General features: G+C 47.0%; 2 long non-coding RNA genes across 3 annotated transcripts in view; one reads left to right on the forward strand and one right to left on the reverse strand.

Moving 5' to 3' along the window:
- Nucleotides 1-24841, forward strand: part of LOC106040840 (uncharacterized) — a 160852-nt gene that overhangs the window by 61399 nt on the left and 74612 nt on the right. The gene's annotated exons all lie outside the window — the stretch shown is intronic.
- LOC125184088 (uncharacterized) lies at nucleotides 8135-12304 on the reverse strand. Of its 2 annotated transcripts, XR_007167388.2 has the most exons (5): nucleotides 11116-12304; nucleotides 10518-10582; nucleotides 9734-10060; nucleotides 9034-9123; nucleotides 8498-8599 (listed from the first exon to the last, which is right to left on the reverse strand). It is a non-coding gene; the product is annotated as an uncharacterized lncRNA (long non-coding RNA). The 2 variants fall into 2 exon arrangements; XR_010825315.1 differs by having other exon boundaries at nucleotides 8135-9123.

The following is a 24841-nucleotide window of genomic DNA, read 5'->3' on the forward strand; positions in this document are numbered from 1 at the left end:
AAGGCTATAAAAAGCAAATAATATAACAGAAACACTGTAAATTTCTTACAGTGGGGGATTTATCTTTTTCTTTCTGATGCTCCCCAAGTGCGGGACAGCGAGGCTGGCTGAGATCCGGCTGCACACTGCAGCTCCATCCAGGCAGTCAGACCCTTCAGCTTTATAGATTGTGTGCTGTAAATTGTCGTGGTGTGGAACTTGGGTTTGAGCGTGAAACACCTTACAGCTTGGGCTGTTCTGTAGGAATTATATCTGAAACACATGGAGATAAATTCAGCCATCTATCTGTACCTCGCGATAGTTACTGCTGCTGAAGCGTCTGTATCGAGCATCTCAGCATGTTTACCAATGATGGATGAATCACTGATATTTTTAATACCAGTCCCCCAAAATACTGAACTGAACGTGTTAGGCAGCCAGATCATCAACGTCAGGACAAGCGCTTCTTTGTTACCTGTAAAAACCCATGCTACAAGGTACGTTAGCTGTAAATTCTTAACAGATGGGGTTGTAACAAGCTGCTAGAGAGCGTCTCCTCTGCTGTGGGGACACACTGCTGAAATACCGCCACGTGGCCGTCTGAGCCCCAGCAAAAAGCAGGCGAGCTGCTGGAGGAGGCTGTCGTCTGTCCTGCTGCTGGTGTCCTGCTCGTCACCGAGAGGTGCAGGCAAGCGGCTGCCCCCTGCTACACTTCCCCGGCTCCTCGGCATGATTACAGAGGTACGGGCACCGTGATGAGAGTTTCCTCTTGTTGAACATGCGCCTTTGGTGTCCCAAGCATTTTACGAGTGATTTGGGGTTGTGAGCACCACGTAGAAGAGGCTTTCATCCAGGTCACGGGCATCCGTGGTACATTAAGGACACCATTCTGTGTATTTTTCCCCTCTCTTCCACATTTTCAAATGATGGAGCCCTGGTGAGAGTGAATGAGTCTTTATGCAGGCCACGGCTGTGACTGCAGCTATCGTACCTTTTGTAGGCATATACCGACCAGTGGCATAGAGCATGCACGGTTAGATGAATGTATATAAACCCCCAAACATACACAAATATCCATAGGTGCACTCATATACTTGTATAATGAGCAAACCTATTTAACTGTAGGAGGAATTGGGGGGTGGCTCAGTTTCCCAGAAAAAGATCTAAAACTTTTAAACATGGCAAAATAATTACAAAATCAAGCCGTAGAACTGCTTTTACACAGAGGTGGTGTGTTTCATTAACCCTGCATACCCCCTTGGAACAACCCCGTATTCCCCTTGAATTAAGAATGGGCTCCCACCCGCATCGCGTTTGACAAGACAACAAATGTTTATTCCTGTTTCTGTTTTGTTTTGGTTTTAAATGCTTTAGCCTTAATCTTGTGTCCATCCCCTCCCACCGAATGACTGGCGGTCTCCTGAAGCCTTGTAATCATTGCTCCGTAATCCCATAATGAAAAGCAGGATTACCTGCAGTCTTACACATGCAGGACCTATCTTTGCCTGATGTTACCCATGTGGAGGTGTCAGCTCTCCTACGCAGAAGGGAAACGGACGCTGTCCTGGTTTCCTACAGTGCCCTCACCCCATGTCAGTTCCCCTGCCGTGGCAGTCCGAAGGATTTCAGCCTATGGCTTTATCAGATAATTTGCCCTCAAGCTGAATAATAAGGACCATAAGGAGAAGTTTTAAAATGCTGACCAAAATCAATTAATAATAAAAAAGGAACTGACAGTGTATCTTTCCCCAAACCCGTGAGACTAGCATCCACAGGTCAGCTGTGCATCAACCTTTAAAGGAGAGGATTTCATATTTAGGGCTTACCCCAAGCACTGGTAGGTGCTGCTGTAGGTGCAGATTGAACTTGCTCCTAGCTGCACTCCTCGTGCCGGCAGAGAAGCAGCAGGATGGGAGATGGGCCCCCTGCGCGCCTTGTGAATAATTCAGGTGCCTCCAAACTGCACGAGGGAATATCTTGTTGGGCTTTTTACATAACACCTAATCAGCCCTCGGCACACAGTGCCACGGGAGTTTAATGAGATTCCGAAAAGAGCCATCTCCAAACATTTGTGGATTGAGCCCGTGTGTGTAAAATAAGTAATTTTGTGTAGGGGTGTGTTGGTGCGTACATACAAATGCAGAAATGTAATAAAATAGTTGGGGAAGGTATGTTCGTGAGCACTGTAAGAGAATAGGGATTCAATGAATTCAGCACGACCTGGCTGCTCTGCCTTTTTTTTTTTTTTTTTTTAAAGTGATCTTCTGAATCTTCAGGATGTCCTTGTTTATTTTCTTTGATTGTGCTTTGATTTAAAATTCTGGGCTCATTAAATGCCATAAAAAGAAACATTTACATAATTTACAAGCTCTTTATATGAACATTTTAATAAAAGAATACACCTTTAAATCAAATCACAAAGGCATATGACATCTTTGAAGGAGAAACTTATATTCCCAAACACAATAAACATTCTTCTATTACTATGTTAATTTGGAAAACAGGTCATGGGAAATTAAATTGCTTAAAATAGGTCACCAATTATAACTCTGCATTCTATTTAAGCAAATGCATCTCTGAAATCTTTATTAGTTTATTTTAATTAAAGGCAGAAAAATATTCAGTGTTAAATTATTGCCATTTGTATGTTTTTACATTGATATGGACACACATTTATTATGCAGTGTAAAATGCTGCACATCTTTTTCATTATGATGCCCGTATTGTTCTTAGTTACTTTACCCATAATGTAAGCCTCTAATAGTGCCGTGGTTTAAACATAAAAGGAAGGGAGCCCAAATGAAGTAATGGTGCAAATTTAATTTGGCCATTTATAAAAGGAAAAGCAGAAGCAAATGCTGTTTTGTATTTGAAAAAAAAATAATAATAATATTGACCTCCTCCCAACTGTTGGGCCGCACAAAAGGCCTGACTTCCATTTGCATCAGGTGTTTGTGGGCAGCATTGCGGTTCATATTATGGTCCCAAATTAAACAGGGCGGGGTGCAGGCCCCCTCCATGTTCTCTCACAACGTTCATTAATACTAATGGCTGTAATTGTATGAGCCTGGAGCGAGTTGGCTGTCCGCCAGTTGCTTCCTCTGAGAAGCTGAAGGCAGGGTAGGGACACCGTCCCCAAATCGCAGGGGGCCTGATGCGGCACCAGCATCCGCAGCCCCGTGCCAGCGGGACTTGGGCAGGTGGACTTGTTATGTGGATAAGAAAGGGGATTTTGGACGTCTGCTTACCAGTGGGGTGTTGGCGGTGGTTTTTGTGGAACAGCGGGAGCGCCTGTGCGGGGTTTTGGGGTGACATTAGGGAACTGATCACAAGCTTGAATTCGGGGCCTGTTTGCCCGCTGAACGTGGTTGCCCAGCCCGGCTGGAGAAGGCCCCTCGGCTTCATGCAGCTGAGTGGGATGGTTCGCCCAGGCGCCCCAGGGGAAGTTTATTCTCTAATCCTTCCCAATGAGGATGGTGAGGGGCTTGGGCACTCCTAAGAGCTAGCAAAGAAATACAAACACGCTTTTACCTTTAAGCTGTTGGTTCAAATTTTGCTTCTGTCCATTCTCAGTGGTCTCTGGACCCCAAAATCTCACCCCTACTTATGGGGCCGTTCGCCAGCCCTTCTGCAAGCCCTGGCCCAGCAGCAGCTGGATGAGGCCCTCCTGAAGGTGAGGCCAGAGCAGCGCCTCCACCCTTAGCTCCAGACCACCCTGCTCAGTCGTCTGCAACAGAGACCTGCCAGGGCCATGCAGACCAGGATTGTGGTTTGGGTTTCTTGCCATAGATAGAGTCATCTATAGACTTCTCGTGCACAATCGCTTTTCTTCTCTTAGCTGCTCAAAGCACGTCCTTAAAAGAGGCTCAAGAGATCTTTAAGTCTAAACAATGAAAGACCTGTTACTTACCCAGGAGACCGACAACAGCTCTCAAGGGTAAGCCACATTAATTATGTATTTGAGCATTTGTACTGTATGCATTTAGACAGCATCCGTGGTATTTACTGAACGGCTTGTAATGGCCGCGAAGCGGTTGTGATGATCTAGGGTAAACAGGAGGACTGGAGGTGAGACGGGCGGACGCAGCGGCGGTGGCAGCACCAGGCATCTCCTCCCTCACCAGGCCGAACGGTGCCCACCACACGCAGCTCGGTGGTCTCGGGGTGGTGTAAACTCCAATGACGGCAGCAGAAAGCCATGTAATTCTGCTGTTACGGTCCTCGGGTTGTTTTGTAGCCACAATCTACCCTTTCAAACCCAGTAAGCGGTGTTGAGTCTGGTGGCTGCAAAGAAAGGAGTGCCTATGTGTGTCGGTGTTGTCAAGACATGGGTCATTTTGCCTTCTGTGCCACAGTGCTTTCCCTGCAGAAACACGAGCGTTTCACAGCGGGCTGCTGCCAAACCCCTCTGTCTCCTTCAGCAGGAGCAGGCAGAGCAGCACGGGGGAGGCAGCACCCCGCAGGCCCCGCAGGCCCAGCACCCTGAGCCCACCCCAGCTGGGTGCCAGCAGCTCCGTGGCTGCTCCCAGACCGGGGCCGGGGCCTCTGCAGGACTCAGGACAAAGCCACCCCCCCTCCAGCCCCTCTGTGTCACAGGAGGAGAAGTATGTTTTTGGCTCCTCCCTGCCTTTTTGCACTATGTGGTGTTTCCAAAAGAGATGCCTGCCTCCTACACGCCTCTAATATTCATTGAGATGCAGTGCTGTAAATATGAACTGGAAGGGTTTATGAGGTAACTTTTATTAGTGACTATGTAGCTGTTATATCAGGGAGCAGTAAAATAGAACAAGTGAATTTTAAAAAAAAAATGGAGATCCATCAAGCACTTTTGTTGATTCTCTTCTGGAATCAGATTTGCTGAAGCTACATAAAAGTGCGTTATTACCTCTCCAGAATGGTGTGTATGCATTTCCCCCTCCCTCGTACAGCTGGAAGCTCTTCCTGGTTTGCAATAAAGCTATAACTTAGCAAGTTGCAGGCGTTATTGATCACGTTTATCATCTCCATTTCTCTCTGAGGACCTGATCCTCCTCCCGTTAGAGCCAGGGAGCACTTTCAATTTGTCTGCAGCTTTGATTCTGGTACCTGAGGTATTTGCACAGGCGGAAGGGGTCCCCTGTCGCAGGGGTTGCCGGTGAAAGTTAAGAGTAATGGGTTGCAGGATTGGGTCCAAAGACAAGAATCGTTCTCTGAAGTCCTGAATCAAGCAAATATTTCTTTCAAACCAGTGATGAAACACATGTCAACATGTCACCACGGTCACTGGGATTTAAGCATGTGCTTAAAATTAAGAATTATCTCAAAAATGGATGGTTTCCACTGTGTTCTTACATGCTTTCTTGAAATGCTGTTGGATCTGTTAAATTTTACACTGAAATCATAAAAAAATTCTTTTGATATATTTAACACAAAATACAATTAACTGAGCGTGTTCACCAAGTCCACAGCTTCAAATCAGTGCTTCTGCGGAAAGGGTATTTGGTTTAACTCTGGAGGTATCAGATCTGGTTTGGGGTTTGGATCTTATTGTAGGCGCTTCAAAATGAAAAAGTTCAAATTATACAACTGTGCAAACAGCATTACTATAATCTGCATAAAGATGGGTCCGGAAGAGCTGTGGTATTAGCAATTCATTAATATGCAATGAAAAGCTTATTTGCACTTTGTCTAAAAGTAACAGTAACTTCGGTTTGCCTCTCATTTGCATAAATGATACAGCACGAGACTAAACCACTCCAATGATCGCCCCTAATAGGATAATCATTTACAGATTTTATGTATAGGCTACTGAACTGTCCATTTAGGCACATTTAAGTGAACATACAATATACAGCGAGCAGGATCATGCTAAGGAATGTGCTAATTTACTGATTCGAGTTTCCCCGGCAGCGTTTACAGGGGTCGTTTTTCATGAACTACTGTAGTCACTTAAATCATAATATTTCATAATAAACATCAGAGCCTACTGTACGGTGGGGATCATAAAAAAGCAACAAAGCTGCCCCGTGCTCGCATTCGCCTTCAGCTTGGACCGCTGCCTGGCTGGAGGAGCGCTCTCCCTGATTTTCCGTCGTGAGAATTTTAAACATATTTACAGCTTCGTACCGGCAAAGCTCGGCATAAAATGGAGCCCGCGAAACCCGCGTTAATGACCAAAATGGTCTTCCCTAGAGGTGCACTTGCCCTCTAGAAAATAAATCCTAGCCTCTAGTAGATAAACAGCCCCGGCTGCTCGCAGCGACCCTGCTGCTGAGCGCGGCGGCGCGGTTCTGGGGAAAGCAGCCTCCGAAAGCTGCCCCCGGCGCGCTGCTCCGAAGAGGTTGTGTTAAGCTCTGCTCCTAATCCTTCTGCTCCGGGGGATTGGACCCACTGGGCTGCCAGCCCTGCCAGAACGGATCCTCTTCACCCAAAACATTTAATCGTTAGGTTTTTAAGCCAAACGTGCTTAATTTTTATTCTAACTCTGTTCTTAAGCCCAGCCAGCTTCCCCGGGGCTGTGTGTCTGCTGAAAGCAGAGCCTGTCCCTGCCCTGTGCTGGATGGGAGAGGATGCTCGGGCCTGAAGCGGGCTTTAGGTGTAGGCAGCGGCTGTAGGGGGATGAACTGAGGGCCTTCCCTTTCTCTTTTGTAACAGAAATACCATTATGGTTGAAGGCACAAACCAGCCGAGATGGGTTTGGCAGCTTAGCCTGTGAAGTGCCCGCTGGCAAGATCCCGGCCTTCTCCTCGGGTGCTGGTGCCGGCGCTGGTTGCACCCCTGGGTCCCAGCCCTTCTGCGCTTCCTCTCCCGGCAAGGATCCTTTCAAATGAGAGGTAGTCTTCTAAACGAGCCAAGATCCTTTTAAAACAAAGCTCCTTTTAAAGGAGACATCAGAAACAAGAGAAATCCCACTGATCTTTCTCAGTGCAGTTTCCCATGTGTGTTTGTAGCGTGAAACTTCAAGGGCTGTGAAAAGCCAGCTCCAAACACCCGAAGGTAGCAGCTCCATCTTCCCTCCTCGCCTTCCCTCCCCTCGCTCCAGCAATATTGCGGCTTCCGAGCTCGATCCCGAGCAGCGCTGGCCACCCGTCAATGCTGGGGGCTCCAGAGCTGCTGATGGGGCCGACTGCCTCCCTTTGAGCCAGGTTGTCCTTCCCGAGAGGGTTTTTACTGATGCAGATCCACTGATCTGTGGGGGTTTGACTGCTGAGTTGCACGCGAGAGCCTAATCAAGCCTAAACGTCTCTAACTTTTATAACACTGGCAACCTCTCTGCAGATGAACTCTGATCTGAAATATTCATTTTGGTGGCACGTCTTAATTGCGTTGCAATTATTTCTGAAGTTACTGTGAGTGCTTTTCCTTTGCTGCCTCTACATTTTCCATAGACTCTTACAGCATTCTTTAAATCAAATGGTGCTCAGATACCATGGTGATGGTTGACCTTATTATTATGGGTGACCTCTTTCTTTTGGCATCGGACAGCAATGGCTGACAATAGAGAAGAGCATTTGCTGCTTCTGTGTCAGGATATACGGGGGTGTTTTACAGTCCGCATGCGAGATGTTGGGTGCAGATTAAACTGCGGATTTTAAATCATAAAGCACAAAGAATAAAAAAGTCAAACGTGTAAATGCCATTATCAGAGGCTCAGCTGATTTCTTGACACTGCCATCAGCATCCCTGACATCATGAATTCCAGTTACAGGGAAAACAGATTACACCATTTTTGCAGGGGTGGAATATGTAACTGCTGAGAAAGCAATGCGATTTCCTGCCTTGGCTTTGTGTGTGCAGGCACGTTCTGGGTGGGGAAGGGTTAGAGATTCACATCTTTTGCCTCGGTTGCATAAATGTCTTGATTTAGTCTTGTAGGAAAAAACAAAAACAAAAACAAAAAACAAAAAACATGGTAGGAAATGCAGCCTGCAAACATGATCTCATAGGGGTGCCTGTCAATTCATTTTTCAAAATAATGTATGTACATGTGCACACACAAACACACGGAGAGATGCTTCCCTTCGGACTCCAAGATTTTCATTACTTTATGCACAACAGCCCCGGTCAAGCTCAGGAGAATAAATTGTCAAAAGCTATGGTATGGATGGAGCTATAAACCCCTAAAAATCTACATTAAAAAGAAAACAAACAAACAAAAAAACAACAAAAATGAAATTATAGTCCAATTTCTGGTGATTTTATTTGACCGTGAAGAGGGTTTGGAATTTGCAGCCTGAACCTCGGCGACTGTGAGCTGGAGAGCAACTGTCAGGCTGGCTCCCCAGCAGCAGTGCCACTCCCGCCCTGAATGTTTAAACATCCTCAAAACCAAATGAATTTTTCATCTATCACTTCGGCAAACAATCTGGCTCCTGTGTGCTGAGGGGATGAATAGCCACGCGTGCGGGATCTTAATGGAAGAAGACAAGAAGGCATGAAGTAATGCTTTTTAAAGAGCACGAGAGGAGCCCACCTCGCCGGCGTTTCAGGAGTTAGATGTCAAGAATCGCGTTCTGCAGCAGCATGGCTTAATAAATGCCCCTTTGCCTTCTCCTGCGATGCCGTCTCCTCCGCTGACAAAGGGTTTTTCACTCGGCATCCTTGTTAGATGCAGGTTGAGGCTGCAGGAGGCTGCTCTGGGCTTTGGGAAGAGACGGAAGGAGGCTGTGCTGAAGCCTGCTGGGCTGCTGCTGCCCTGCCCGTGGCCCGTGCGGCACGAGGGGCTCAGGCTGAGCACGCCAACACCCAGCTCACCTGGAGAAGGTGCCTGGGAGATGGACCAGCTCCCAGCACCCTTCTGCTGCTCAGACACAGGCAGACGAGGACATTTAGAGAAATGAAAGCGACCCTTTGCAGTCCTTACTGCACCCATCGCTTTGTTCTCCATCTTGGTGGCTAAGCACCAGCTTGGCCAGCTATTGGGCTGCTTGTAAAACCAGCAGTTTTCCCATCTAATTTCTTTTATTTTTCTATTTCTTTATTCTGTTGTGTTTTTTTTTTCCTGATCCCCACTCCCCACTCAGCACACCGTATGTATTTAAAGACAAGTTGCTAGGTCAGTGGGACTCTTCAGACCTGATCCAGTTGTTGGCCTGATTCGGAAGTCCTGCACGCTCACAGTGGTTGTCCGCCTGCAGTCAGCTCCTTCGCTGTGATTCCAGGGTCCTGTTATGAGATCAGGTATTGAGACCAAACTTAACGAAGCTCCTGATAGCTGATGATGCATTTAGAGGTAGGACAAATGTGGCATTCAATTAATAATAATGTATTATCCAGGGAAAAAACACGTGGGTTAGAATTAAATGAAAACGAGTCATTTTTACATTAAATTTTAGAAAATAAATCACTTTTTAAAAGGTTTTGCAAAAAGATTTCAACTTTTTGGAGGTTTTTTTCTCCCCTTTTGCTCTTCATGCCAAGAGGGGTTCAGAGGAAAAAGAGGATGCGGAGTGAAAAATTTAGAAAGTGAAATATTGTAGAAATTTTTAATTCAAAACTTATTTTGGGGAAAGATTGTTTCCTTTTGGAAAGGCTTGCAGGAGATGTTTTAATTTACGCCATCCCACGCGGAAACAGACGCGGGGCTGATTCAGCCCTGGCCAGCGGCGCCAGGGCTGGCAGTACGCAAGTGCTGGAGCTCCCAGTGATGCTGTCGAGGAGTTTTGAGGGGTTTATTCTGTAAAACGGGTCAAAATACAACTTACAAATCACAACCTTTCAGCTCCCCGAAGCCCCAGTGTCCCCTTCTCCCAAATATTTATCAATATCTCAGCACCTGGGGCAACCTTGGACGTTGTTATCCCACCGTGAGGCTTCTAAAGGTGATGAGGAACAATGGCTATCTGTTTGCTGCTACTTCCTTGAGTGTTTTCCTTCGCCAAGGAGGGCAGGAGAAGCTCATGAAGTTTGAAGATGATGGAGATGTAGTGATGGATGTGTCTCTGGCTTGCCCGATCTGCAGAAGGTGCTCGGATGCTGTGCGTGGGGTTAAGCCCAGCTGATGTAGGCGAGGTTTGGGTCCGGGGAGGCCACTGGGCTGAGCTGGCCCCACGAAGAATTTGCCTCAATGCTTGGGAAACCATCTGTGTATTAAAGATGCACACTGCAAAAAAAATAAAATACACCTGAAAATCTGAGTGTGTGACATTAATATCCGCTTGTAATTGTGTTTTTATGGTTTCACAACCAGACGCTACCTGTCTGTAACTGCAGACAGCACGCTGCAGAGCAAGGAGGGATCTCCTTGGTATGTAATAGCCGGCCAGAATTAGGCAATAGCTTTGCCCCACCCGCAGCACCCTCAGTGATTTCCTACAGTACTCAGTACAGTCATCGGTATGTGCGGTGCATTAGTTAAGTTAATTACAACAGCACAGAGATTCATTGCAAATTGTTCCTAGTTAAAACTGAAAATTCACTGGAACAAGGAGTGCTAATTATATTCCACTTGTTACTGCTGTGTCTAGTTAATATTCCAACAGCTGCTTTGGCAAGATAATGATGGCTCCAGCAGAAATTACTGAACAAATAGATTTTTAAATCAGTAACAACATATTTACCAGGATTTTTTTTTCCCTCTTCATACACAAAGTTAAGCCCTGCCAGAGTTGAGCATTCATATTCACTGAAAAGTAGAGATAAAAAAAAAATCAACATTGCCATTCTTGTGTTAATTTGGCACACTTCAAAAAAAAAAAAAAGCTAAGCAAGAAAATATTATCGATAAATAAACGTTTCCGTCCTCTTCCAGGGATATAGTGCTCTTCTCAGGCTCACAAAATCCAGCGTAGCTTTTGGTTGGCCGTGCTCAGCTCATTGCATGGTGCTGAGGGACCACGAGGAGCGTTTTGGGAGCTGGTGCCCATCGCTGGGCCGTTTCTGCGGGCGTGCTGGAGGCTGGGCGGCTGCTCTCCCCGAGCTGCTCCCCAGCCGTCGCTGCTGAGTGTGCGAGTGGATTTGTAGCTGGCAGGAGTGCCAGCACGGCTCTCCCCTCCTACCCTTACTAATGGTGTTTAGGCATTCACTGGGGGCTTGGGAGGGGTGGTTTCCAGGGGCTGCTTCCAGCACAAGGCTCCGGAGTAACCTGGAGCGAAACCTTTCCTTGCCCATGGACCTTTAAGGAGCGAACCGACCCGCTGCACAAGCCATCACGCAGACCTTGTTCTTCCTCCGCAGCCTGCAAAATGAAGGTAAAGGTTCGTCAGGGCCTGTGAGGCAGAGCAACGGCCCCATTAGCACCGCAGCCCCGCGGCAGGGTGAGGCAGGAGCCTCCTTCTCTGCTGCTCGGGCTCTGCTTTGGCACCGCCGTGGTAACCGCAGCACCCGCAGCACGGGGACGCTTCTACGCAACGCTTCGGGTGGCATCCAGCACCCCAGCGCCTGTGGCCTGAAGCAAATCATTTCTGTCTGAGACAGCAGCAGGAGACCCGGGGCTTTCTAATGCGGACATCTCTGCCCGTGCAGGAGCTCAGAGTCTCCAGCAACCGGACTCGGAGGAGAAGTTCATCAGCTGCAGCTCAGGCCAGGGCTGCAGCCACGCAGCGATGCACAGCCGCTTCCCAGTCATTCGCAGAGATTCGGGACGTGCACACCGTCAGCCAGCATCTGTGTTTGGCTCTGCCCAAGTCAACTCAGCTCAAAACTGTGCAGATTTCTGCCAGCAGAAAAGCCTGGCCTTACAGCAGCCTGCAGGACACCAGCACCCCCCTGTCCTCTGAGCAGCGGGGACACAGCGAGGTGGTGCGAACCACCTCGTGTCACACTAAGGAGGTGACCTAAGCGAGGCGAGAGCTCACTTTTGTCCCCTCTCCCATCTCGTGCTCTTATCTCTGGGGACGCACAGTAACCCATGTGTGTGAGAAGATCCAGGACATTTTTAATGAATTGTGAACAAGAAGTTCAGCTGGTGCTGGATGTTTAAAATCAGAGGCAAAACAAACATGTGAGAGTGTCTGGGGTTCTTTTTAATGGATAGCACAGCTTCTGGTTTATTATTACTGCTATTACAGTTTGCAGCTGCAAAATGATCTGAAATTTCAATAGCAGCATGCCTCTTCATGCTGCTCCAGGAACGTATAGGCTCAGTTGTACAAATCGACGTGCACCTCTCATCCAACCAGGCTGGAGCTCTGGATCACACCATTTTATAATTCATCTCCCGAAAAGGGGAAGAGATACACTTTAACACCTCATCTAGCAAGGGGGAATGTTTAGCAGTGCTACCACTGAGCGAGCCTCTACTTTTCAAGGGAGGGCATACCGCGGGGCTGTCCTGCTGGAATCACTTACATTTTCAATTAGTTTTCTTCGGAGAGAGGATTTTCTTCCCACTTAGTCATAACACCGGGATGTGTTAAATAAATTCACTCTGGGTTGTTCCCTGTCTGGCAAAATAATTTGTAAATCAAGGTGGGGGAAAAAAAAATCTAGTTAGCAGCAATTGAAGAGACAAAGTGGGGTGACCAGGAACTCCGGGCTGCGGAGCCAACGTTGATATATGTCCTATGGTGTCTTATGGGAGGTTTCTAATTGCAATATGAGTTTTGTGCAGTAACCTACTGGGAGAAGGGGAGAACGCAATTGCTTATCAGTTTATCATTACAACCTTTTATTAAGTTTTTTTTTTTTTTAATTAAAATGGAGCGACAAATGTACACTCTTATCCCTATAAGCAATCTTATCTAGTGTGACTGCTGCTATATTAGTGAACTAAATCCTCTTGATTACATTGGATGTGATCTTATGAAGTATGACAGCTTTACATATTAGTAATAGGAACCGTCTGAATAGGCTGTCGCATGACCCTCTTCTCCGTGACTCTCCACCAGCACAGCTCTAATCTATTTATCTCAGTCGCTTTCCAAGATAAGCTGTTGTGCTCTCAGGAAGTGCAGTTGCCCCCATTTCGCAGCTGGGGAGCAGAAACACAGAGGCCAGGAAAGAGCTTGGACCAAAACGCCAGCTCCAGCGCTTTGCCCACGGCCCCTTTTTGTCCTCCTGAGCTCAGGCCGAATCTCCCGGTGCTCCTGGCACCAAATTTCTGCTTGCACGAATCGAGCACCCGCTGTGTCTGGCGGCTGTGCAGCACCAGGGGCGAGGGGCTCGTCCTTCGGGTGCCTCGCCTGGACGAGGGGGTGCCCAAAATGGGTGAGCGCCTCTGTGCACCTGGGCAGCTGCTTCCAGACAGCTGGGATGACCGAATAGGAAAGTGGGCCTGAATAATAGGGCTGAAAGGGCACACTGTACATCCAACGTTACCGTCACCAAAGTGGGCTTTACGTGACGTAGCTGCAAGCTTTTCCATTGGAATATTTTTGACTGCTGTTGCTTTAACTGAAAAGAAAATGAAGCTCGGTGGCATGATGAGAGTGATGAAGGATGGAGAGGGCTCTCGTCTGTCAGCTCGCTTCTCTCATACTTTCCTCAACTCTGAATTAGGATCCCCTTTAGGCCAAGGGAAAGCAGGGTTACTCTGCAGCTCCTCGGCTGCTGTAAATCCCTGCAACTGCACCGAGGCATGGAGGTGCAGGAGCCATCCCCTTCCAGCTTAGCCCTACAGCAAAACCCCCACACACCGCCCTGCGGTTCCCATCAGTGGCCCGAATTCCGACATCCTAGGGTTTGCTCTGATAATCACCCCCCTAATAGCACTAGCCCTGTTCTCATTATGCCCTCGAATCATAACCGCGGCTAGAAGCAGCCTCTGAAATCATCATGCCCTCGAATCGTAACCATGGCTAGCAGCAGTCCGAAACCCTGCACACCGACATCAAGCCAAAGATGTTGTTACAGCTTCCAGGGCTGCGCCAAAGCCCCTGCCCGCTCGGCTTCGTGTGGCAGCGTTGTGCCCCTAATGCCTGATTTTCATTTCATTGGAAGTTTGGGGAGGTTGCGCTCTGTTTTATCCCTGCGGGTAGTGGTGCCGTGCTTCACAACTTCCATTCGCTGCTCGTCATGGCATTTTTGAAGGGGAGCTAATTACTACTTCTGTATTAATTTGGTTTTGTTACTTCAAAGTTCACCTCCTTAACAGGAGGGTTCTGCTGCAATAATAATATTTTATTAACTAGGGGCAGGCAACTAAAAGCAATAGTGTTATTTCCCTAGAAATTCCTTTGCTGTTACAGTGGTATTCCACTGATGTTTTTATAATTTTTATGAATCCTTTCAACTGGGCTAGTTCAGTGGACCCGCGGAGTACCTGGAGGATCAGACTGGTCTTTGTAGGCTAAAACACGTGAGCAGCGAGGTTTGTTTTCTGTGCAAGGAAGAAGATGCTCTAGAAAATGTGCCAGACAGTCCAGAGAAGAAAAAAATAAATCAGTCCTGCAGTACCCAGGGAAACGGGAAATACTGATGGCCAGTGGCTCACGTGGGTCTTGGTGGACAAATTCATTTAAGGAAAAGTGGGCGTTAAATAAATATAACAGTAAATCTATTGTACGCAGATTTGAAAATATCTCTCTGTCGGCGTTAAAAAAACTTTATCAAAATGGGAAGGTCATTATAAACGAACAAGTCCAAAGAAATGTTTTTAATGCTTGGCATAAAGTTGCTTCAAAACGGAGGCTGTTTCCTTCGCCGACACTTGCTCAGCTGTAACAAATAACAGCCCCACTATTAATCTAAAGGGCCTCAGATGCCCCAGCCAAACAGTTGACGTGAGTAATGGTTATGGCCCCACGTAATACACCAGGATCATAAACAGTTAATCTTCACCAAAAGGGAGAGTGAAATATTGTTTGATATCATTTTTAATAAAGAGAATAAATTAGGCTTTAAATATCATAGCACATCTTTAAACGCTGGTTACAGCTCGTGCACGCAGAGCGAATTAGCAACTGAATAAGTGTGGCAGGGGTTATCGGCTGAATTATTACCTCCCGGTCCACTTTGCATTATCCTGGCCGCTGTGTCCATGGCAGCTAGCAAGCTGGCCACCTGCTTTCGATGGCTGTACAGATACCCAGCTTTGTCTGACGCATTAAAATGGTGGTTTTAATCTTGTAGTTAATTCCTAATTCCACCAGTAACGTCGGTCACGTGCGGGAGGAGTGCATTGTTCCCGTCTGTTTACTTATTGATATTTGAGGTTTTGATGATGTCCAATCTCCCTGCGATGGCAAATTTAACTCTTCGGCTCTGGCCTGGAAATGCAACACCCGCGGGGGTTCGTTATTCGCCGTAACCCAACGTTGGCAAACAAAAAAGGAAGGGGTTAAAATGAAATGCAGTGCGCACGTCCCTTCCCTCTGGCTGTGCATCAGATTGAATTCCAAGAAAGATTGATGGTGGGCTTTAAAATTAATTGCAAGTACAATTGTTATTATTAATACACTTGCATATAGACCTAATAGAGCTGCGCAAGTCCTAGGAATAACTGTGCTATGAGAAGGGAAATCAGATGTAAATGCCTAGTTTGGTTCTATTTACCAAATAATGCCCACCTTTGTTGTAACGCCGCCTTTGAGAGCAAGAAATAGTCATTAGATGCAATGAGGCTGATTACGGTGGGGTTTAAGGCAATCCACGAGAAACAACCACTGGCAGCCCCCACAGCAGCACTGGAGGGAAGGGCTGGTGCTGCTCCTTGCACTGGGGCGCGATTTGTTGCTCTCTGCTCTGTCCCTGGCTTTAAGATCCCCAAAGTCCCGGTGGGCGACCGCTGTCAGCGCCTCCCTCTGTAGGGCAGCGAGCACTTGGTGGTCTTGCCTTGCAGAGCATGGCCAACAAGCCAGCGTGCAAACTAATATAGAACTCCAGTATTAAAGCCATCGAGGTGTGTTCCCCTTTCTTTTCTAAACTGAGGGACAAACACTGCTGGGTAAACCCAAGACATCCCCCCTGGAAGCCGCAGCTAGCCCAGCACGAGGCCAGGATCCTGCCCTGCGCCCCCTGCTCGTCCCCCGGCACAAGCCCGTCGGCGAGGAGCAGCTCCACCACCACCCAGCCTGTGCTGGCATTGAGGGCAAAGCACTGCCTCCTTTCCTAACTCCTGCTCTTCGCACGCCCCGTTAATTGCGCCATCCGAAGCGTATTTCCCGAAATATGCACATTTCTGCTGAAGAGAATCCTACATTTTGCTCTGTATGGTTATAAAAGGGGCAGAACGTGAGAAGATCGGGAAAAAATAGAACCGTACCAGTTTTCTTTGTCAGGAGTTATTTGATCTTTTTATATTTGAGGGGGAGGGGGAAACCCTAAATTTTGCATTTCAATGGATTTTTTTTTTATTATTATAAATCCATCTGTGCGCACACACACACACAAAGTCTTTTCTGTTCCGTGCAAGGCACAATTTAAGGCAGCACTCAGAAAGAAAAGGCAGAACAAATGTTATTGTTATTCCCAATATACAGATGTTTATTCTTATCTTTCCCCCCCCCCCCCCTTTCTTTCTTTATTTCTACCACTGTCTTTTCGGTGACATCATAAGTAGGACTTGTCTCTTTATCGCCTTGCAGAGACTTTTGTTTCCTGGGACAGGAGCCTATTATGTCGTCACACGCTGGAACAGAATAATCTCCCCCCTTGCTTGGAAGTCTTAATAGAAGACAATGAAAGGAACCATATTGTTTTCTGCTGGCACCAAATAAAGGAAGCAAGGGAATCTGAAGGGGGGAAAAATTACACGAGGGAAGCAGTCACTCTGACATTTGGCTTTCTAAATTAATGTTTGGGGTAACGAGGGAGAGGGTTTCCACACTTAACAGACAGGGAAGGACGTTTTAATTACCAGGTCAGGCACCGGGCTGTGGCACGGCAGGTGAAAGGCCCTGGCTCTGGAAGGAGCCGGGCACGCTGCGGGAGCGCTCTGCTCCGTGCCGTGCCGTATCCAGCCTCCGGTGCCTACCCTCAGCACGAGGTGGGAGTTTGTGGGCCGAGGTCGCCCAGCCCCAGCCACCAGGGCTGGATTGCTCCAGTGCTGGTGCGAGCTCTCCGGCTGTGCTGCAGCTCCTCGTGGCTGGAGGAGTGGGCTTTTGGAGACGTGGGGACCCTTCTTGCTTCCAGGTCCTTCCCTGGAGCACAAGAGCTGGCACAGCCTTGCCTCCAGGGAACGTCTGAAAAACCTGGAAGTATTTTGTCTGTGCCTTTCTCTTGCACACTGACACAAACCTCCATCTGAATCTAACTGTATTCCTGCTACAGGACACAACCATCCTCTCCAGCTTCAGGGATGCTCTCTTCTTTGACTTTCCAGGAGGGCTCAGACCCTCAGGGTGGGAACAAGCCCTGGAAGATGCTCCAGCTCCAAAGGGCAATGCCCACCTACAGGCTGGGTGCCCTGCGAAGGAGATGATTGTGTAAGCTGTGATGATGAATCTCTGGTTCATCTCCTAGCTCGCTCAACCTTCTCTCTCCCTTTGGTTAGACAGAGATGCTTTCTTGTGAGAGGAGGGTGATGCTTCAGGACAGGGTTTTGGGTAGGCAGGATTTTGTCTTCCTGTGTGCAAATAGGCTAGAACTGCTGAAACAAACGCAATTCTTTCTTTTTTTTTTTTTATTTTTTTATACCTTATCTATATATAGGAGACAAGTACATAATCCCCTTACTTACTGTAACACTGTGCAGCAAAGAAGGCAATGTAATAATATCTTATTGGGAATTCAGTGCTCTTCCTGCCGGGGCTGCCTCTTTGGGAGTTACTGTATCTAATGAGTTATCTCTTTTTATCTCCGATTCTCAGACACGGTGAAGTGCTTGAAAGGAAAGATAATGTATACAAAATAAATGTACATTAAACTAATACTGTGACACGAGAGTGAGCCTCGAATCCCTTTTACAAACCAAAAGCCATAGGAAGAATGGCAGCGAGCACAGGGCCAAATTTGCTAGGATAGGCTTTGCCGCAGCTGGAGGGACCTTGCTGTGAGCAGGGCATCAGCTCGGAAGGAGAGAGACCCGTGTGCTGCTCCTGTTCCTGCCATCGACCTGCTCGCCGACCTTACCGTCCTGCCTTGTTTCCTCTCTCTAGCTAAAAATACCAGCTCACCTAAATTGCCGCTTTTGCCGCTTGCTCTCTTGAAGCAGGGTGGTTCTTCAGCACTCAGAGCTCTCAGCTCCCACACAGACCCCCAGCTCCCGAAGCTCCCAAAGTGGGGGTTCTGCATTTTCCTTTGCTTTCTTTCTTTTAAGTTATAAGGAATTGCTCATATTTACAGATTGCATTGAAAATCTCCTCCTAGGCAGCCCCATCAACACTGAAACTCATCCCTTTAAGAAAAGCGATCCCCGAGGAATTTTAAGGTTCTGTCTAAAGCAGCAGAGCACTCCGATACAGGAGCAGATTCTTGTTTTCCATTGAGGTAAACATTTTCCAGCAAGCTGTGTACACTCCTGGATCAAATAATGTGTTCATGCATAGCTCTTAGAGAAAGCGGAGTCTTTTATCTTAGGTAATCTCTCCTAAATTGGCCTTAGCTCTGCTATGACTTAGAATGATGGCACAAGCAAGCCGGATGACTCGGAGCAGGTTGTGTGCCTTGGATGCACTCAGTGCACATTTCTGGCCAGCAGAAGATGGCCACAGATGCTTTTCCAGAGGCAAAGCTTCAAGGAACAAGGCCTCTCTCTTTAACCACAAGTTGTGTTTCTCTCGTCTCCCCACCCTGCCCCGTCCTAAAAAGTGACGTTTTTCATCCCCTTCATGCCTCCAGCCTGAGTTCTGAACATGTTTCCCATGGGGGCAGCTTCCACTTGCTGGGACGTGCACTTGTGTGATGCCATTGCTTCCATCTGGTGCCTGCCCCACTGCTCGGGAACTCCCCTTGCCCTGGTAATGGTGCAGGAAAATCTGTTCTCAGAATGCCAGAAAGGCAGAAATCCTTGTGATGCTTCAGTAAAGCCCTCCCTGAGGGCGTGCTGGAGCGGGACTGCCCAGTTCTGCCATCTCAGAAGCTGAGAAGCTGTTGGATGGGTGGTAAACCTTACACAGGGAGGAAAAGGCACGCTGAGACTGGACAATTTGTCTCAAGGTGCAGTGATGTAAAAGCATGGATGCACGTTGTAATCTCCACGTGGTGTGTTCCTCGGACATCTCCAGCAGTGCCCGCCACAGGCCTGTCCCTTTTGCATGTAAAGCCCGCTCGTTATTTTGTACATGCACACACATTACAAGTAGTGACAGCAGAAGTGACCTGAATCCCTCTTAAAACAAGCCCTTCATAGTTGGGGACATAAATCCAAATGTCCTTCACCGATTTTTGGACAGGTTTCTCATAAAAGAAGCCCGCATGCCCTGTCTGAACACCTCCCTGTCTTATTCATTCTCTGCAATACCCGTACAGGATTGCGATTTCCAGCACTTGTGGTCTAGGTCAGACTTGCAGGAGGCCCAGCTCCAGATCTGATACGTTCGTTATAATCTGATTTTTCCAGAAGTGTTCCTGGCATCTCACATAATCCTAGGGAAGTGCCACTGTGTAACCCACACCCAGCCAGCCGAGTGCTGCTGAAAATCTGGCTCTGCTGATACACACATGTTTATTTGAACACCTGGCGGTCTTTGACTCTTAATTTTTATAGACACTCTGGGGGACTCCCTCAGTGTCCCCATCCATTTTCTCCTTCAGTTTACTAACCATGAATCTCTGCCTCCATCCTCTTTCCATCTACAAAGCCTGCCCCTCTGAGAGAGGTTCTTATAGACAAGAAGGTCCTGGGTCAGAACACCCTGAAATAATATACCTTGGCCAGACAGAAAATTTAAAAAAAAAAAAAAAAGAAGAAGAAGAAAAAAAGGCAATTTGGACTCCGAGTAGATACAAGGTGTTTTACTGGGCATTTGCAGAAAGTGTCCTCTTTAGCCTGACTGAGGTTGAGATGTATTTGCCTTTTCTGAAGAGGTTCACTCACTCCTTTGTATCAACTACCAACTGTGTCCTTAATTTCACTCAAGTAGAAAAGATGTTGCTAAGATCAGCTTTTGGTCTGTATCATTAAAGCTTTTTAAAAAGCAATTAAATTGCATACTATTGTGAGGAAAGGTGTAGAGCAGAAATCACCCTGTAGTGTTGTCGTGCCATAATGATTAATGAGTGTCTTTTTCTTCCCTCTGCCTCTTTAAAGTGGTGCTGACTTCTGAAAGGGTGGGTTTTAGGCTGAGAAAAATATTGACAATGGTCTGTGCTCTGGCAGTGGCATTAGCATGTTGTTAGACTGCCGATAACGTCCCAGCCAGGCTCCTCTTTCGCATTTTTGGCCCGTGGAGAAGCAAGCGCACGGTGCGGCTCTGGAGATGTCACTGCCGGGAGTTGTGTGCCAGTGCCCCTGTGTCCATACCAGCACGTCCCAGTGCTCACTGCCACCCCACAGCCCTGGTGTTGGGGCTCACCAGAAAGCTGAAATGTGGGTGAGAGCAGGATCGCTGCTTTTCCCCCGAAGATGCACAGTTTCAGTTAAAATTAGCAGATATGAGGCTAGCTACTCAAGATACTCAAGTCAAAATATTGGTGAAAAGCATTAAGCCATAGATCAGGGAGACCAAGGCTAAACTATATGGACTCCCAACCTCATTTCTAACGTGCTGCCTTGACTTCATTAGTTTCACCTTAGAAAACCCAAACTTGCCTTTCTTGCACACTCTGTACTCCGGCCTCACGTTTGGATCCGGGGCTGAACCGAGTTCCAAGCCCAAAGAAATCATCTCCACTCTTGTTGATTCGATCCAGTGGAGACTGTGACATTTAACTTTTCCTTATGGTAGCTGAGGAAACTCCCACAAGCTGATGTCCTACCAACTGCCTTTTGTGCTCGCGCCGCGACAGGCTTGGCTCGGGGATAAGAACATTCCACCCTCGTCTTCAACTGCAGAGCCAGTTTGGGTTGTTTTCAGGGCAAAGTGTGGTCTCCAGATGCGCCTGTTCTAATCTGAACAGCTAGCGGGGACTGACAGTTGGTTTTACGTTGGGTGTTCCTGGAAATGAAGAGCAGGAAGCGCTGTCCAGATCTAGCTCTGGAGTAGAGTTACCACCTTCTTATATCTCAGCTCAATCTGCCTGAAAACTGCCGTGTTCTTCTGCTCCTGCCTCTTTCCAGAAAGCCAATTCGTGGATAAATTATGCACCGTGATTGGGACATAACCCTTGGCTACTGCTTCAGACATTTATCCTCTCGCAGACCAAGTGATGCTACTCGCAGACATTAACTTCCCCGGCTGTCTGGTGCCACCCCGCGGGTCGGAGCAACGATACGAGCGCTCCCTGATCCACCCTGGCCCAAACCATCCAGGTGAGCTCACGCTGCAGGTGGGAGATGGAGATGGATGAGCGCACGGAGCTGCTTAGGGAGTGCTCGCACGCGGCCAGTGTTGGCAGAAAGGAAAGCTGGAGGCTGGTAACGTCTTCACTCAGGGCTGTGATTTGCAAAGGAATATCTTTTTGTGCTCAAACTTGTGCTCTCAGCTATTCTGGGAACCTTTTTGCATGAGGACAAGCCGGTGCATCGCACATGGTTTGGTGATGAAGCCCAATACCGACGGCACAAACACTGCCTTGCAATAGTGAGCGTCCGTAAATGCGCGAAGGTGGCTTTCCAGGAAAGTGCCCCGCAGCGAGTGCTTCTCAGAATCACTTTGCCTCCTCTCTCTTTTGATTTTGTTCTTGAAATTAGAGAGATTATCTCAAGGACGGTGTCTGAAAGGAGAACGAGGTGGGATAGTTTTTGTACAGGGAGTGTGGAAGGAGCTATCAGGAGGATGATATCAGGGCTTAAAGGGGGGTTAATGACGGTAAAAAAAGGGGGGTTAATGACGGTATTTTGCTGTGGATGGTGGTGGCTGAGAAGAACTATTCATGGGAGAGCAAAGACTCAAAATATCTAACTGTTGGTGAAAGACCAGAAGAAAACAAAGAGCTCTGAGAGGAAAATCTTTGTCTGGAAATGATATATGGGCCTGTGGAGGAAGGCCGGCCTCCAGAAGTAAATGTACAAAGAACCGATGGGGATTATCAAAACCAGGGGAAAGATATCACAAAAGGTGGAGAAAAGCATTGCCAGCTCATGGTAGAGATTTATGGATCTGTTATGAATCACATTGACCTTATGAACCACCTTTCTCTCTTCCCGGCACCTCCTCTGCCCTTCCCCTCGATGTCCTTTCGTTATTAAAAATGCATGTTTCCGTCCTCAATTTCATACATGGGAACACAGTGACAATCAGTCCCATTAGTCTTGGGAGCTCCCAAGACATCGGAAGCAGGTTCGAACGATGAGCAGAGGACACCAGAGGGATTTCTTTGTGCCAACTGCAGCTGTCCATGCTCCCAGATGCGCAGTCCTTGAGCAGCAGCTCTTCCCTGCCTCTGCTCGGGGTCTTGCCTTGCTCTTGGCCCTGAGGAAGATAAAATCCCCTGGTCTTGGACAGCAGGCATTGCTGTGGCTGTGCAGCGAGCCCAGCCTGGGATTAGTTATCCATTTGGGATGCCCTTCCCAAATGTCAGGTTGGTTGGCACTCCTGGAGGACAGCGAGGGACAGTGGAGGTCTCTTATTCCTGAAAAAGGGAGTACAGAAAATGTGAGAACAAGTTGACATTGGCAAGAGTTAGGAGGAAGGCAGGAGTGGGGAAATGCCTAGGATCTCTCAGAGACACTCAGCAGAAAACTCATTTCCAGCTGCTTTCCTTCAGGCAGGTAAAATATGGGGGATCTCCTCTTTCCAGCACATTTCTGAATTGCCTGTTGAGGAAATTGTGGTTTTCCACCCCCATTACTTTACTGGTAACTATCACTCATAACACAAATATACAAAATAAATTAATTAAGAAAAAACTTGTAATGATTTTTTCCCTGCTTAAGTTTTCAATTACAGCAGCTATCTCATACTCATTAGAAAGACATGAGCCCATATTCATTAAATGCAAAACTAACTTTCCAACAGCAAAAAGGCTTGGGTGAAGAGGGTAATGATTTAATTTTCTTCATTTCAGAGAATTACGTCTCTTATCCTGGGGCAATATGTCTGTAAATGCAGACAAAGTGCTGTTTCAGACTCAGTTTAAATTACTAATTTGGTGCAGCTACTTGGTAGGAAAGCCTGAGTAAGGGCCAGGCCACCATTTTGTCTTTTACACTCAACTATTGCAAGCTAAAATGTAAAAATATTGAGAAGTCCACATAATATTTTCAAAAGTGGCCATCTTCAGAATAATATTTAAATATATCCTTCTCTACTCATCCGTACAAATCTTAGCCCATAAAGACACTTCTCTACCCAAAATTTCACATGGATGTCTGGTGCAATGTTCAAAGCTTTGGGCATTTAGCTGCTGCTAAAGATGTTCAAGAGCTTTCAAAATCCCCAGGGTGGCCATATCCACCTTCAGGAACACAAATATTTTTAGAATTGCTGTAAAAATTCACTTCTGAGTGCGTAGATGTGGCCAGTCCTTCGCTGTTGAAGAATAAATTGCTTCAGTGGCAAACAAACCTTTTTTAATTGTAGTAAGGAATTCTTGCACTTGCCTAAGTACAGCTGGAATTCGGTTCTGTTTGTTATTTTTTAGTGGGAACTGTGCCTCTAGATTTGTTAGGCTTTTTTCTTTTACTTTTTTTTAATCTCAGTACTAGGGGACCAAAAAAGAACTATTTTTTTCTTCTAAAATTCTGCTAAATCATATACTGTGTTCTGCATGTAAGCAATGGAATTGGAAAGTTTGCAGCAGGCAGAATTTTGCGCATGAGAAAAAAATAAAACCACAAGTCAGAATCTCCTGAAGGCACCTCGTTTTGTTGTTTTCATAAGCACCGACTGGGTGAGAAGACGCGCTTCCATTTTGTGTGCAAAGCTGGCTGTGAAAGTGAGCTTCACTAAAACAGCAATATCAAAAGATAACAACAAATTCCAGAAATGTACATCTCGACCATTATGGCAAGATAATATTTTAAAACAGAAGATTATTAGCTATGTACTTGGTCTCTCACCTAGTGTACGTGAGGAAACGTGTCCCCTTTCCTCCCTTGTTCTGAACCATCCTAAACAGAGCAAAGAGGGCGGCGGTTTCCAGCTCAGGGCAGTGGCTTTGCAGCGCCCGTCGGTATTGTTCATTAAGAGGTGAAAGTGGTCGTGCAGTGCACCAAGGAGAAATGTCAAAAAAAATCTACTCGTTTTGCCTTTGATAGATCTTGCCCCAAGTCTTGAGCATGAATTTCTGTCTTCTGGATGACTGAGGAGCAAAGTACCTTAGACATGATGTAGGAAATGATTTTAAAACAAAAGAAACCAAAGGAATCTCAGATATACACATCTCTAGTACAACTAACGTGCTAAAAAACTAATTTGTTGGTTTAAAAAAAACAAATATACATTTAATTGTGTGGGTGACGTGTTTACCATCATGATTATTCAGGGTACAGGGAGGTACTGCTGGAAGAGCTGCCCAGAAGCTGGGGCTGTTGCCCTGGAGTGCTCTCCTCATGCATTACAGTCTCGCAGGGAGGCTGAACAATTGCATTTCTGGAAAACGCATTTTTATCAGTAGCCACTGCAGATGCAGAAAACACTGATTTAAGCATGGGCCATGCCCCAGGGTCCCAGCACTGGTAACCTGCACAGAGTATATGCCTCCTCTGTATTTAGCCATGAGATACTTCTGATAACTCAACACCAGGGGATACAGGTTTGTTGTCTGCTCGGTAGCCCTCTTTTCTAGCACAACTTATACGCACACGCATCTTTGGCACAGTACGGATCAGATTTGCCCCATCCTCCAGAAGCTGTGATGAGGAAGGTTACCAGTTGATGTGGCCAAGCCTACAGGCACTGCCTGAGCTGGTGCCTGCCTACCTGCAGGTCCTCAGGGACACGTCCGAGGTACGGCTATTTCCCTGTCCTTACCCCGGATTTAGATTCATCCCCCATGGTCAGCAGTAGTAGCTGCTCAAGTT

The sequence above is a fragment of the Anser cygnoides genome, chromosome 16 (assembly GCF_040182565.1).
Source record: "Anser cygnoides isolate HZ-2024a breed goose chromosome 16, Taihu_goose_T2T_genome, whole genome shotgun sequence".
Lineage (NCBI taxonomy): Eukaryota > Metazoa > Chordata > Aves > Anseriformes > Anatidae > Anser > Anser cygnoides.